Source organism: Pseudorca crassidens, chromosome 5, assembly GCF_039906515.1.
Source record: "Pseudorca crassidens isolate mPseCra1 chromosome 5, mPseCra1.hap1, whole genome shotgun sequence".
Lineage (NCBI taxonomy): Eukaryota > Metazoa > Chordata > Mammalia > Artiodactyla > Delphinidae > Pseudorca > Pseudorca crassidens.
This window is the reverse complement of record NC_090300.1, coordinates 81,833,666-81,847,347: the sequence shown is the minus strand read 5'-3', so window position 1 is coordinate 81,847,347 and position 13,682 is coordinate 81,833,666. Positions and strand designations below refer to the sequence as shown.

The 13,682-nt window shown below is 41.7% G+C and overlaps 1 long non-coding RNA gene across 3 annotated transcripts in view; it reads right to left on the bottom strand.

Annotated features, from left to right (window-relative positions):
• The window catches only part of LOC137225142 (uncharacterized), a 94,942-nt gene extending 82,693 nt beyond the window's left edge, over positions 1–12,249 (bottom strand). For all 3 annotated transcript variants that reach the window (XR_010943704.1, XR_010943705.1, XR_010943706.1), the window contains exons 1-2: positions 11,957–12,249; positions 7,575–7,726 (exon numbers count right to left, since the gene is read on the bottom strand). This is a non-coding gene — a long non-coding RNA (uncharacterized lncRNA). The remainder of the gene's footprint in view (positions 1–7,574; positions 7,727–11,956) is intronic.
• Positions 12,250–13,682: the final 1,433 nt, after the last annotated feature.

The window sequence follows — 13,682 nt, the reverse complement described above, 5'->3', positions numbered from 1 at the left end:
CATTAGCAGGCAGATTCTCAACCACTGCGCCACCAGGGAAGCCCTCTTGTCTATTTTATATAAGAGTAAAATTACTTTTTCTTTCTCAAAATCAATGCTATAGCTTGAGAGTAGAAATTCCATACAAACTGATGTCAGTTGGAAATCTTAGAAAAATTACGGAGGCCTAATGCAACTAGCTAAAGGATAAAACCACCACCACTCCCACCACTGGCAGGCCAGATCTTGGGTTATCAGTGCCCTGGGGCTGCTGAGAATTCAACGCTCCACCTCTACCCTCACATTTTAAAATTAAATCAAGTATTTTATTAAGCATATTTATATTTTAAAACAATCTCAAACTTACAGATAAGTTGCCCCCCCCAAAACTTTTTTCCTGGACATTTGAGAGTAAGTTATCTACAGTGATGTTCCATCACCAACAAATTTTGCATTTTGCACCTCCTACAAATAAGTACATTCTCCTGAAAAACTGAAATATAACCACTAAAATCAGGAAATTAACACTGAACCTGGAACCAAGCAAGACCCCATGGGGCTCCTGGGCACCAAAGCCTTTCTGTGTCCCCTGTTCCTTGTTTGTAGGAAATAGGCTTCATTCAGCCTCCATGACCTTCCCTGAGTTCCAAAGGGCAGGTTCAAACTATTGCTAATCTGGGAAGGGAGGGGGATGTGAAGACAGGGAGGAGGAGTCAAGAAACAATAGTGCAGGGCTCCCCTGGTGGCGCACTGGTTAAGAATCCACTTGCCAATGCAAGAGACATAGGTTTGTGCCCTGGTCTGGGAAGATCCCACATGCCGCGGAGCAACTAAGCCTGCGCGCCACAACTACTGAGCCTGTGCTCTAGAGCCTACAAGCCACAACTACTGAGCCCGAGTGCCACAACTACTGAAGCCTGCGTGCCTAGAGCCCATGCTCTGCAACAAGAGAAGCCACATGAAGGAGAAGCCCGTGCACTGCAACGAAGGGTAGCCCCAGCTCACCACAACTAGAGAGAGCCTGTACGCAAAAACAAAGACCCAACGCAGCCAAAAATATTAATTAATTAATTAATTTTTTAGAAAGAAACAATAGTGCAGCCTTTGGGCAGGGTCCTGGTTCCTCCTCAAGGGATATACATAACAATATCTTTGAGCTCTTCTGCAGAACTAAAACCCACACCAGACTGAAGACGTTAACTACTTGGTGAAGCATTCTTCCTCCAGAGAGAAGGTCACAGTTCAATACCACCTGATGCCAGATGATCTCTAGATTGAAGGAATGCAGGTCCTGCAGGCACCCTGATCCTTATCAGCAACCCCACCCCTTGACTATAAGACTCCTCACAAACCCCCTGGGTTGGGCTACACAGTTTTGAAGGCATTAGCCCACTGTGGGCCCCTTTGCCTGGCAAGGCAATAAAGCTATTCTGTTCTACTTCATCCAAAACTCTGTCTATGAGATTCAATTTGGTGCTGGTGCATAGAGGCCAGGTTTTGGCATCAAAACATTTGTTAACATCTAATCTTCCAGACAACATTCAAGTTTCCCCAGTTACCACAAAAATGTCCTTTATTGCAAAAAGATCCAGTCCAAAACTTTGTGTTCCATTTAATTGCCATTTTTCTTTCTTATTTAACACTTTTATTGAGATATAATTTATATACCATACAATTCACCCGAAGTATACAATTCAGTGGTTTTTAGTATATTCAAAAATATGTGAAACCATTACCACAGCAAATTTTTGAACTTTTTTTAAAAAGATTTTTGTTTTTGATGTGGACCATTTTTTAAAAGTCTTTGTTGAATTTGTTACAATATTGCTTCTGTTTTGTGTTTTTTTTTTTTGGCCACAATGCATGTGGCATCTTAGCTACCTGACCAGAGATCAAACCCGCACCCCCTGCATTGGAAGGCGAAGTCTTAACCACTGGACCACCAAGGAAGTCCCACGAATTTTAGAACATTTTCATCACCTCAAAAAGAGACTCCATGAACTGTCAGCCCCCATCCTTCTCCACACCCCCACTCCTAAGCAAACACTAATTTACTTACTTTCTGTCTCTATGGATTTGCCTATTCTAGACATTTCATATATATGGAATCATATTATATATGATCTTTTGTAATGGGCTTCTTTCGCTTAATAAATATTTTCAAGGTTCATCCATGTTGTTGCATATACCAATATTTTATTCCATTTTATAGCCAAATAATACTCCATTTTATGGACATATTACATTTTGTTTATTCATTCATCAGTTGATGGATATTTGAGTTGCTTTCACCTTTTGACTATTATGAACAATGCTGCTATAAACATTTGTGTATATGTTTTTGTGTATACAAATGTTTTTTTTTCTCTTGGGTATATACCTAAGAGTAAAATTGGTGGTTCATAAGGTAACTCCATGTTTAAATGTTCAAAGAACTTACAAACTGTTTTCCAAAGCAGCTGCCTTATTTTACATTCCCACTAGCAGTATATGAGGGTTTGGATTTCTCCAACTTCCTCATTAACACTTGTTATTACCTGACTTTTTGAGTCTAGCCATCCTAGTGAGTGTGAAGTGGTATCTTATCATGGTGTTTATTTGCATTTCCCTGATGACTAATGATGTCAAGCATCTTTTCATGAGCTTATCATCCATTTGCAGACCTTCCTTGGAGAAATGGCTATTCAGATCCTTTATTTTTAAATTGGGTTATTTGTCTTTTTATTATTGAGTTGTAGTTTTTACATATTCTGGATACAGGTAACTTATCAGTTATATGATTTGCAAATATTTTCTCCCATTTTGTGGTTGTCTTTGCACTTCTTGAGAGTGTTCTTTTTTTAAAATTAATTAATATTTTTGGCTGTGTTGGGTCTTTGTTGCTGCATGCGGGCTTTCTCTAGTTGCCGCGAGCAGAGGCTACTCTTCATTGCAGTGCACGGGCTTCTCATTGCAGTGGCTTCTCTTTGTTGTGGAGCACGGGCTCTAGGCGCATGGGCTTCAGTAGTTATGGCACACGGGCTTAGTTGCTCCATGGCATGTGGGATCTTCCCGGACCGGGGCTCTAACCAGGGCCCCTGCACTGGCAAGCGGATTTTTAACCACTGCGTCACCAGAGAAGTCCCCAACAGTGTTCTTTAAAACACAAAAGATTTTAATTTTAATGAAATCCAAATTATCTGATTTTTCTTTTGTTGCTCTTGCATTTGGTGTCAGATCTAAGCATTCTTTGCCAAACTCAAGCTCATGATAATTTACTCCTGTTTTCTTCTAAGAGTTGTGTTGTTTTAGCTTTTACATTTAGGTTTTTGATAACTTTTGAGTTAATTCTGTAAGTAGTATGAGGTAAGGATCCAATTTCATTCTTTTGAATGTGGCTATCTAGTTGTTCCAGCACGATTTGTTGAAAAGACTATTCTTTCCCACATTGGTCTTGGCACGCTTGTTGAAAATCAGTTGATCATAGGCACATGAGTTCATTTCTGGACTCTCAATTCCATTCCATTAATTTACATGTCTATCTCATGCCAGTACCACACTTTCTTGATTACGGTTGCTTTGTAGTAAGTTTTGAAATCAACAAGTGGTGAGTCCTCCAACTTTGTCCTTTTTCAAGAATGTTTTGGTTCTCCTGGATCCTTTGAATTTCTGTATGAATTATAGAATCCGCTTATAAATTTCTACAAATAAATTTCTACAATTTTAGCTACAAATTTCAGCTAGGATTCTGATAGGAATTGTGTTGAATCTATAGATCAATTTGGGGAGTAGTGCCATCTAAACAATATTAAACCTACCAATCCATAAACAAGGATGTTTTCCCAATTATTTACACCTTCTTTAATTTCTTTTGAGAATGTTTTGTAGCTTTCAGAGTATATATTTTGCACTTCTTTTGTTAAATTTATTCTATAGATGTTCTTGTAAATGGAATTGTTTTCTTACTTTCATTTTTGTTAATTGTATGTATATTAAAAAATGCAATTTTTCTTGAATTCTTCAAACTTGCTGAACTTGTTTATTGGTATATTCCTTAGAATTTTCATATACTACAAATCAGCTCATTTACAAAGAGGTAGTTTTACTTCTTCCTTTCCAAACTGGATACCTTTTATTTTAATTAAATACCTAACTGCACTTGCTAGAACCTCCAGTACAAAGTTGAGTAGAAGTGGTGAGAGTAGATAGACTTGTCTTGTTCCTGACCTTAGGGGGAAAGCATTCAGTCTTTCACCATTAAGTATGATGGTATCTGTGGGGTTTTTGTAGATGCCCTTTATCAAGCTGAGGAAATTCTGTAATATGTTGTGGTTTTTATCATGAAAGGACATTGGATTTTGTCAAATGCCTTTTTTCCTGCATCTATTGAGATGATCATGTGGTTTTGTTTTTTTATTTTATTGATACAGTGTATTACATTAATTGATTTAGGAATATTAAGTCAGCTTTGCATTCCTAAAATGAATCTCATGTGGTCATGGAGTATAATTCTTTTTTATGTGCTACATTTGGTTTGCTAGTATTTTGTTGAGGGTTTTTGCATCCATATTCTTAAAAGATATTGGTCAGTAGTTTTCTTCTGATGCCTTTGGTTTAGTATCTAGATAATACTGGCCTCATATAGAATGAATTGAGAAACATTCCCCCCTCTTCTATTTTTCGTAAGAGGTTGTGTAGGATTGCTATCAGTTCTTCTTTAAATGTTTGGTAGAATTCAGCAGTGAAGCCATCTGGGCCTGGGCTTTTCTTTGTGGGAAGTTTTTGACTACTAATTTAATCTCTCCATTTGTTATAGGTCTATTTAGATTGACTATTTCTTCTTAAGTTGGTTTTAGTAGTGTGTCTTTCTAGATATTTTTCCATTTCATCTGTATATTCTATTTTATTGGCATATAATTGTTCACAGTAATCCTTCCTTGGCCTTACCTAATGGATTTTGGACTGAATTGTTTAGGAAGGAGAGGGAAAGAAGAGGGAGAGGTGGGAAGGGAGAAAGGAGGGAAAGGAGGATGGGGAAAGAGAAGAGGAAATTTGTTTTAAAGATGCCCTAAATAATGTCTCCCTCTGTGTTCTGCACTCTGCTCACTACCCTGCTAGTGCCACTTGCCAATCCGCCACCCCCAAATAATAATATAGTATATATTAAGTGCTTATTATGTGTCAGGTAGAGTTCTAAAGACTTTACACATATAACTCATTTAATCCTCATAACAACCTCATGAGGTAACTATTATTATTATCTCCTCTTTACAAGACTGAGCTGTAGAGAGGTTAAGTTACTTGCCCAAAGCCTCATGGCTAGTTAGTAAAGTAAGGATATGATCCCAGGCTGTTTGCCTCCAGGACAAATGCTCTTGATCCATACACTTCACAAACACAAGCTCAGAATTCATTTACTCTGCTATTCTGACCCCTGAAGGAGGTAAGTGAGAGCTTGAAATAGTGATTTTTTTTTTTTGTAACCACTGACAACTCTAAATGCTTCTTAATAAGGAAACTGTTCTATTCATCTGCCTTCAGCTCTTAGCACATAGAGATTTAGTTCAATAAATGATCTAAAAGATCTCCACTGGCTAGCTAGTATTAATGTCATAGGGCTTTTAGGTAACAGGGACTGCCACATGATAGCACTGGCCTAATAAGAATCTTTTTCTGAACAATGCAAACACGGAAACAAATATCTATAGCTGTATACACAGAGGAGCTAGACAAAGATATATGAAACTCCATAATCAGATTGATTAGATTTATTTTTACTTTATCCTGATTTTGATATAGAAAGTCTGAATATACCACATGTTTAAGAATTAGTCTAATGAGGGGACTTCCCTGGTGGCGCAGTGGTTAAGAATCTGCCTGCCGGGCTTCCCTGGTGGCGCAGTGGTTGAGAGTCCACCTGCCGAAGCAGGGGACACGGGTTCGTGCTCCGGTCCGGGAAGATCCCACATGGCCGCGGAGCGGCTAGGCCCGTGAGCCATGGCCGCTGAGCCTGCGTGTCCGGAGCCTGTGCTCCGCAACGGGAGAGGCCACAACAGTGAGAGGCCCGTGTACCGCAAAAAAAAAAAAAAAGAATCCGCCTGCCAATGCAGGGGACACGGGTCCAAGCCCTGGTCCGGGAAGATCCCACATGCCGCAGAGCAACTAAGCCCGTGCACCACGACTACTGAGCCCACGTGCCACAACTACTGAAGCTCTCATGCCTAGAGCCCGTGTCCCACATCAAGAGAAGCCACTGCAATGAGAAGCCCGCGCACCACAACGAAGAGTAGCCCCCGCTCGCCGCAACTAGAGAAAGCCTGCGTGCAGCAACGAAGACCCAACGCAGCCATAAATAAATAAATACATTTATAAAAAAAAAAAGAATTCGTCTAATGAGGAACACACAGAACCTACGCAAAGACAATTACAGCACCTCACTGTCAGAAATTAAAAACTTGAATAAACGGATAAACATATCCTGTTGCTGGTTAGGTAGACTTCATGTTAAAGAAAACATAATAATAAATAGGAATAAATAGGAAAGAAGATCAAGTAATATGTGTAGTGATCCTCAATCTTGCCTACATATTAGAACCACTTAATTTATAAATTAAAAAAAAAAACCTAGATTGGGGCCCCACTACAGACCAATTAAATAAAAATCTCTGGGAAACAGTCCAGGTGATTCTAATGTTAGCTAGGGTTGAATACCTCTAGGATATAAAGGAAAAGAGAAAATGGTTTAATGGAAATGCTTGCCCTAATGGAACTGAAAATATATTTCAAAGTTTAAAATATTTCATTTTTCTGATAGTAGGTTAAAAACAGAATAGACAATGGGAACAGGAAAAAAAATGTAGGAAAGTGTGACCCAAATCTGTTTAAACCAGGTAAAATAAAAATAGTATGAAAATAATTTTTTATTTACTAAGTTTTGTTGAAAAATACATTTGGGGCGAGATAATCATTTGGATCCGTATTTTGTATATATCATAACAGTTTGCAAATTGGTTTAAATTTGAAAACTGGAATATTTTAAAAACAGTTTTAAGATAGATGATTTTTTTTAAAAGGGAGTGGCTTACTTAAAGGCTAAGGAAGTGGTATGTGAAAAAGTAGATGTATTCCCCCCAAATTGTTGGGATTCCCAGAGTAACAAAAAAGAAAATAGACCTACAACTGGATAAACTGTTGATGGAAAGGGTGTTCAAAAGTTGGTTGGCCATTTAGGACTTATCCAAATAAAGGAGCAGGATTTTCCCCAAAAGATCTGTCTTCTCTTAGCAAAACAACTGCAATCAAAGGAAAAAATTACATTTCTGAAACATTTCCCCCACCAAATTTGAAGTGGAATCTGGGAGCAAGAATCTGTTCTCTACTGCAAAAGTTATTTTCCCTAACCCCAAAGGAAAGACTGACAGAATGCACTCTTGCCTTGCAAAGCTGAGGGACTCAACCCCAGATATCTGTCAGGCACTTCCAGAATTCTCTGCCAAAGACCATGGTTAAATGACTGTGCATTGGGTCAACTGAAGATTCAGAGGGCATGATTCTGCCCAGGGTTGTAGGCAATGTCTACTCTGTTCTTTCTAGGGAAACAGGTTTTTTCCACTTACCTAAGGGAGTGAATTGATCAATTTCTGGCATGTTTCTCACTTAGAAGGCCAAAACTCATCCTGGATGCTGGTCTGACTCTTCCCTTGCTGGAACTGAAGTTCAGACACCATGGGGAGTTTCTTCCAAGGTATCCAAACACATCCATTGTGTTCTAAATGACAATATGAGAAAGTATTGGATGAAGAAAAAATGTCCTAATGTCAGTGGATTTTTTTTTAATTTAATTTACTTATTTTTGGCTGCATTGGGTCTTTGTTGCTGCACGCGGGCTTTCTCTGGTTGCCGCAAGTGGGGGCTACTCGTCGCGGTGTGTGGGCTTCTCATTGCAGTGGCTTCTCTTGTTGCAGAGCACGGTCTCTAGGCATGCAGACTTCAGTAGTTGTGGCTCGTGGGGCTCTAGAGCACAGGCTCAGTAGCTGTGGCACACGGGCTTAGTTGCTCCACAGCATGCAGGATCTTCCTGGACCAGGGCTCGAACCCATGTACCCTGCATTGGCAGGCGGATTCTTAACCACTGTGGCACCAGGAAAGCCCCGTCAATGGATTATTTAAACAGGGAGATACTGCTTGGCCACCTGAGTCACTGGGAATGTTCTTGATAGGCTCCTTCTGTTCAAGAGAACTTTATTTTATGTAATGCAGGGATTTATCATAAAGATGTATCCGCTGAGGAATCTGAATTCATTCCAAACAACTAGGTCTCATGGAAAAGAGGGACCCACACAGAACTGGATCTCACAGCCAGAACCAGGATCCAAGGCAGCTCTAAGAAACCGAGGAGCTGTGATGGTGGGTTTTTGCTCTAGGGGCCCGTCATTAATGGGTCTCAGCTATTCCCCAAGAAGCTGTCTGCATCTCTCTCTCTGTCCACCTTTATGCCAGCTCCAACTGGCATTCTCTTTACTATTCTATATACCTTTCTCTGCCTCATGGCGTGCATCCTCACAGCCCCTGCTTTCTCGGAACACTGGACTCACTGTCTTGGTCCCTGTTGCACCTCATCATCACTCTTCTTCAAGCTTCACCTCCCACTGCTAAGTACATCATTTTCACAGTATTGTCCTGATCACCTGTTTGCTCCAGGACTTGTCACAGAACACTGGCTAACTTAAGGTTTGGCAGTTCTTGGGTCAGTCACCCAGTCCTGGTCCAATCAACATAGTATAAAATGGGCTACCAAGGAGTGCTCTCTAAGTAGGAGCTGTGAACCAGAGAGTATTCCCTAGAAAGGGCTCTTGTATGGTATCACATGACAAGTATATAGACGGGTAGATGGATGGATGGACAGACGGACAGGAACAATTTGTCCTCAGAGAAGTAAGGCATGATTGATTAGGGAGACAGAAACTGAATGTGGGTTGAACAGCTGAGCAAAGAGAGAATTGCATTTGCACATTGATATGTTTGAATGAGATCTGACTCCAGCCCTTAGGAACCAAGTAATGCACTGATCCTGGCTGGACTGGCTATTAATGCCAAGTCTCCCTTCTTAGGGAAATGAGACAGATTTCCCCCCAGCTGCTTCACACACTTCTGGCTGTTCCTTCATGTAGGGCCTGGACTTCACCAGCCTTTCCCTAGTTATTAGTTTCTCCCAAAGTTCATTCCCCTCCCTCCCCAACTTCCCCGTCCTACCTCCCCGCCCACCACCATGCAGCTTTCAGGATTTTAGCTCCCTGAACTGGGATCGAACCCCGGCCTGCGGCAGTGAAAGCACAGAGTCTTAACCGCTGGACCACCTGGGAATTCCCCCAAAGTTCATCCTCTAAATGGGGCAATCATGTAAAATGTTACCGAAAGCTCTGTACACATGTCGAATCTCGGAAACAAAGAGTTTTGGGTGAAGTAGAAAAGGATAGCTTTATTGCTTTGCCAGGCAAAGAAAGACACACTGGGCTTCTGCCTCAAAAAACTGTATCTCCTGGGCTTCTCTGGTGGTGCAGTGGTTGAGAGTCCGCCTGCCGATGCAGGGGACACGGGTTCGTGCCCCGGTCCAGGAAGATCCCACATGCCGTGGAGCGGCTAGGCCTGTGAGCCATGGCTGCTGAGCCCGCGCGTCCGGAGCCTGTGCTCCACAATGGGAGAGGCCACAACAGTGAGAGGCCCACGTACCACAAAAAAAACCAAGAAAACAAAATAACAAAAAAAACAAAACTGTATCTCCTAACCAGGGAGGATTTGGTGAGGGGTTTTATAGCAGTGGTTCACAGGTGGGGTCTCTGACAAGATCAGGGTGTATGCAGGGCCTGCCCTCCCTTAATCATCTCAGGTGGTGGGTCTCCTAATCTTGATGAACTTCTCTAGTGCCTTTAATCTTGCCTCAGGTGGTTTCTTGGCTACTCCCCCCTTGATTAGCAACTGTTCCACCCTTTGGAACTCAGGGTAGGTCATGGAGGCTGTAGTCTTGCCTACAAGAAATGGGGGAAAAAAGGGCCCCCATGCCCGGGAGCCCCACAGGGCCCCGCTTGGTTTCAGAAGTACTTAAAATGTGCCTAATTTGTAGTACACACAGAGCAAATGAGCTATTATTAGTAGCATACTTTTCATTCATTGAACAAATATTTGGACGGTGGGCTGCGTTTGGCTAAATATAACAAAATCCTAAATATAGAAGCTTAACCAAACAGGTTAACCACTCCTGTTACATCCCTTGAATGAACAGATAAAAAATCCCTGCCCTCACATTATAACAAATTTGGAGACACAGATAGCCCGGCTGGAATTGGCAACCCACAATGCCATCAAGGATCCAGTCTCCTATGTTTCTGTTCAGCCATCCTTAACATGTGGTTTTCATCTTTGTGTTTGTTATCACATAGGCAAATAGTCCTCATCCTTGGCACTCTAACCACACTCCGGTAGAAAGGAGGAGGAAGGGATAATGCCTTTATTAGGAAGGTAAGTTTCTCATAAATGTCCCAGCAGTCTTCTGCTTATATCTCATTGGCTTAAGTTGTCTCACTCTTATCTGGGGCTGCCAGAGAAGCTGGGCACACTGCTACTCTAGACAAAATCAGGAAGGGGAAAATGGATATAGGGTAGAAAACTAGCAGTTGCTCAGGTTCATCCGTCCAGGCACCGAGAACCTTGAAAGCTGGTGGGGTAGAGGTAAACCAGTAATTGAACAGTGTGATAAAGATCACAATAGGGGCTTCTGGAGCCTGTGCTCCGCAACAAGAGAGGCCACGACAGTGAGAGGCCCGCGCACTGCGATGAAGCGCGGCCCCCCCTGGCCGCAACTAGAGAAAGGCCTCGCACAGAAATGAAGACCCAACACAGTCAAAATAAATAAATAAATAAATAAATAAATAAATGAATAAAAAGATCACAATAGAGGTGTTTATCATGGGAGCACATAAAAGAGACAACTAATTTGTATTTCAAAGATCAGGAAAGGCTTGCTGAAGGAAGTGATAACTGAGACAAGTAGGAGCTGGCCAGAGAAGAGAGTGTGTTCAGAAGTTCAGAATTGAGACCAGGTCTTTTCTGGGAACAGAAAGTAGCTCCCTATTGGTGGACAAAAGAGTGTGCTATAGAGAGGGGTGATGTTGGAGGTAAGCAAGAGCACAAAGGACTTCACAAACTGTTTTGAAGAATTGGTACTTATCTTCAAGGTACTAAGAAGCCAGTGAGGAATTTCAAGCAGGAGACAGATTTTCTTGCTAGTTTTAAAAACTGGAATGGAAAAATCATTGTCTATAGCAATTATTTCTAAATGCCAGTGGATCTGCTGTCCCTTTTTAATGCAGCCAGGAGATGCACAAATTCACTTGGCCAAGCCCTCTCCCCTTTTACAGGGATGCCCTCAGCTGGCCACTGCATTCAGAAGCTGGGAGCTATCTTTGTTTAAAGTTACTAACATTTTGGCCTTCCTCCCTAACATAATGCTGTGGGTAAATTAGGCTTTTTCTGGAAATGCCATCCCTATCAGAAGTGATCACTTTTTTTTTTTAAACATTGGAGTTTTTTTAATATATTAATTTACTATTTATTTATTTTTGGCTGCATCGGGTCTTCGCTGCTGCGCGCGGGCTTTCTCTAGTTGTGGCGAGTGGGGGCTACTCTTCGTGTGGTGCGTGGGCTTCTCATTGTGGTGGCTTCTCTTGTGGAGCACGGGCTCTAGGCGCGTGGGCTTCAGTAGTTGTGGCTCGCAGGCTCTAGAGCGCAGGCTCAGAAGTTGTGGTGCACGGGCTTAGTTGCTCCACAGCATGTGGGATCTTCCCGGATCAGGGCTCGAACCCGTGTCCCCTGCATTGGCAGGTGGATTCTTAACCACTGCGCCACCAGGGAAGTCCCAGAAGTGATCACTTTTTGACTATTTTCTTTACTCTGCAGTGTTCATGCTCAACTATTTTTTTTAAAAGAAACAATTAAGGCTTACCTAAAAGGTTAAGTATAGACAGAAATCATGAGTATCCTAAGTGATCTCTGATGTATTTGATTAGATCATCCATCTCCAGGCGGAATATTTTTTTCTTGATTTGAAATGAGACCACACGTTTGACTAATCTCCCAGCTTCCAAGTTATTCCTGGACGGTCAAATAGGTGGTGTGGCACAGAAGCACAGTCTACTGCAGTAGCACTGGGTACATTATTGCTGTTTCCCAAACTGGTATCTTTGGAGCACAACCTGAAAGAGACTGACTGAACAGTCATTTGAAACCCACTCTTTACTCCCCATTCCTGGTTCCTTGCTTTGGGGGCTGCGGGGGGGGTCGGGGGGGAGAGCGGGGACGGAATGGAACTTTAACACTTCCTAGCATGCTATATAATTACTTTCTATTGTTTGTCTCCCCTCACTACATGTAAGCTTTTTCAGAGCAGGTATTTTTTTTCTGTTTTGTTCACTGATGTGTTAGCAGTGGCTAATAGTGCCTAGAATTTGGATTTGGAAGGTACTGAAATACGGGGTTGGCCAAAAATTTCGTTTGGGTTTTCCCATAACGTCTTACAGAAAACACAAATTTTTTGTCTAACCCAATACTTGTTAAGAATTTGCAAATGGATTATCATCAGTGTTTCCTCTATGGTTATCTTCTGTTCTGCTGAGGAAGGGCCAAACTCATCTCAACTTTTGCACCTTCTGTTTCTTCTCTTTTTGGCTAAATCCTACCTATCCTTCAAGCAACAAAATCAACGAATTGTTTTAAGGCAGCCATTACATGCAAAACACTGTTTCAGCAGGCAAATCAACTTTCAAAAGCAATGCACCATCCCTTTCTTAAAAGTTGGAGGCTTAGGGCTTCCCTGGTGGTGCAGTGGTTGAGAGTCCGCCTGCCGATGCAGGGGATGAGGGTTCGTGCCCCGGTCCGGGAGGATCCCACATGTCGCGGAGCGGCTGGGCCCGTGAGCCATGGCCGCTGAGCCTGCGCGTCCGGAGCCTGTGCCCCACAACGGGAGAGGCCACAACAGTGAGAGGCCGGCGTAACGCAAAAAAAAGTTGAAGGCTTAAAATGCCATTCATCACAACTAAACATACTATTATTCATTTATACTAAAAGTCACTCCATACTATCATAATTGCACATTTTCATAATATGGTACATTGGAATGAGTCAAGCATCCTGCTAAAACTGGATTTTCTAGATAATACTTTAGCAGACGTGAAATTCTGGAAAGGCTCTTATGAATCCTTTCCAAGGATTCTGTTTCTGAATTCCCTGTTGAGCATCTTTGTTCAGTTTTATTTTTATCCTCACATGTATCCTTTCAATTCACTCATCCATCCAAAAATTATTAAACATCGACTTTCTGTCATGCACCATTCATTAATAGGTAAGTCCTACAGAAAATCTTTTTCACTGCTGGCACTAGGAAATTTTTTTGTTGAAAAGACATTATAATCTTAACAAAAGTAGGTCTTGTTTATCAATATCCCCAACAACTACAACAGTATCTGAGCCACAGTAGATGCTCAAAAGCTTTTTTTGAAAGAATGGTGAGCACTTTATACATTTATTGCTCACTTCCAAGTGCACCACCTGATAAGAGTCAACATACTGAACACACAAGCCTATCCACAACCCCACTGGGTCAATCCAACTGTGCCAGAGCCAGGAAGCTTCTGTTTAAATCGTGGTAAGCAGAGTCCTAGAATGACTCTCCA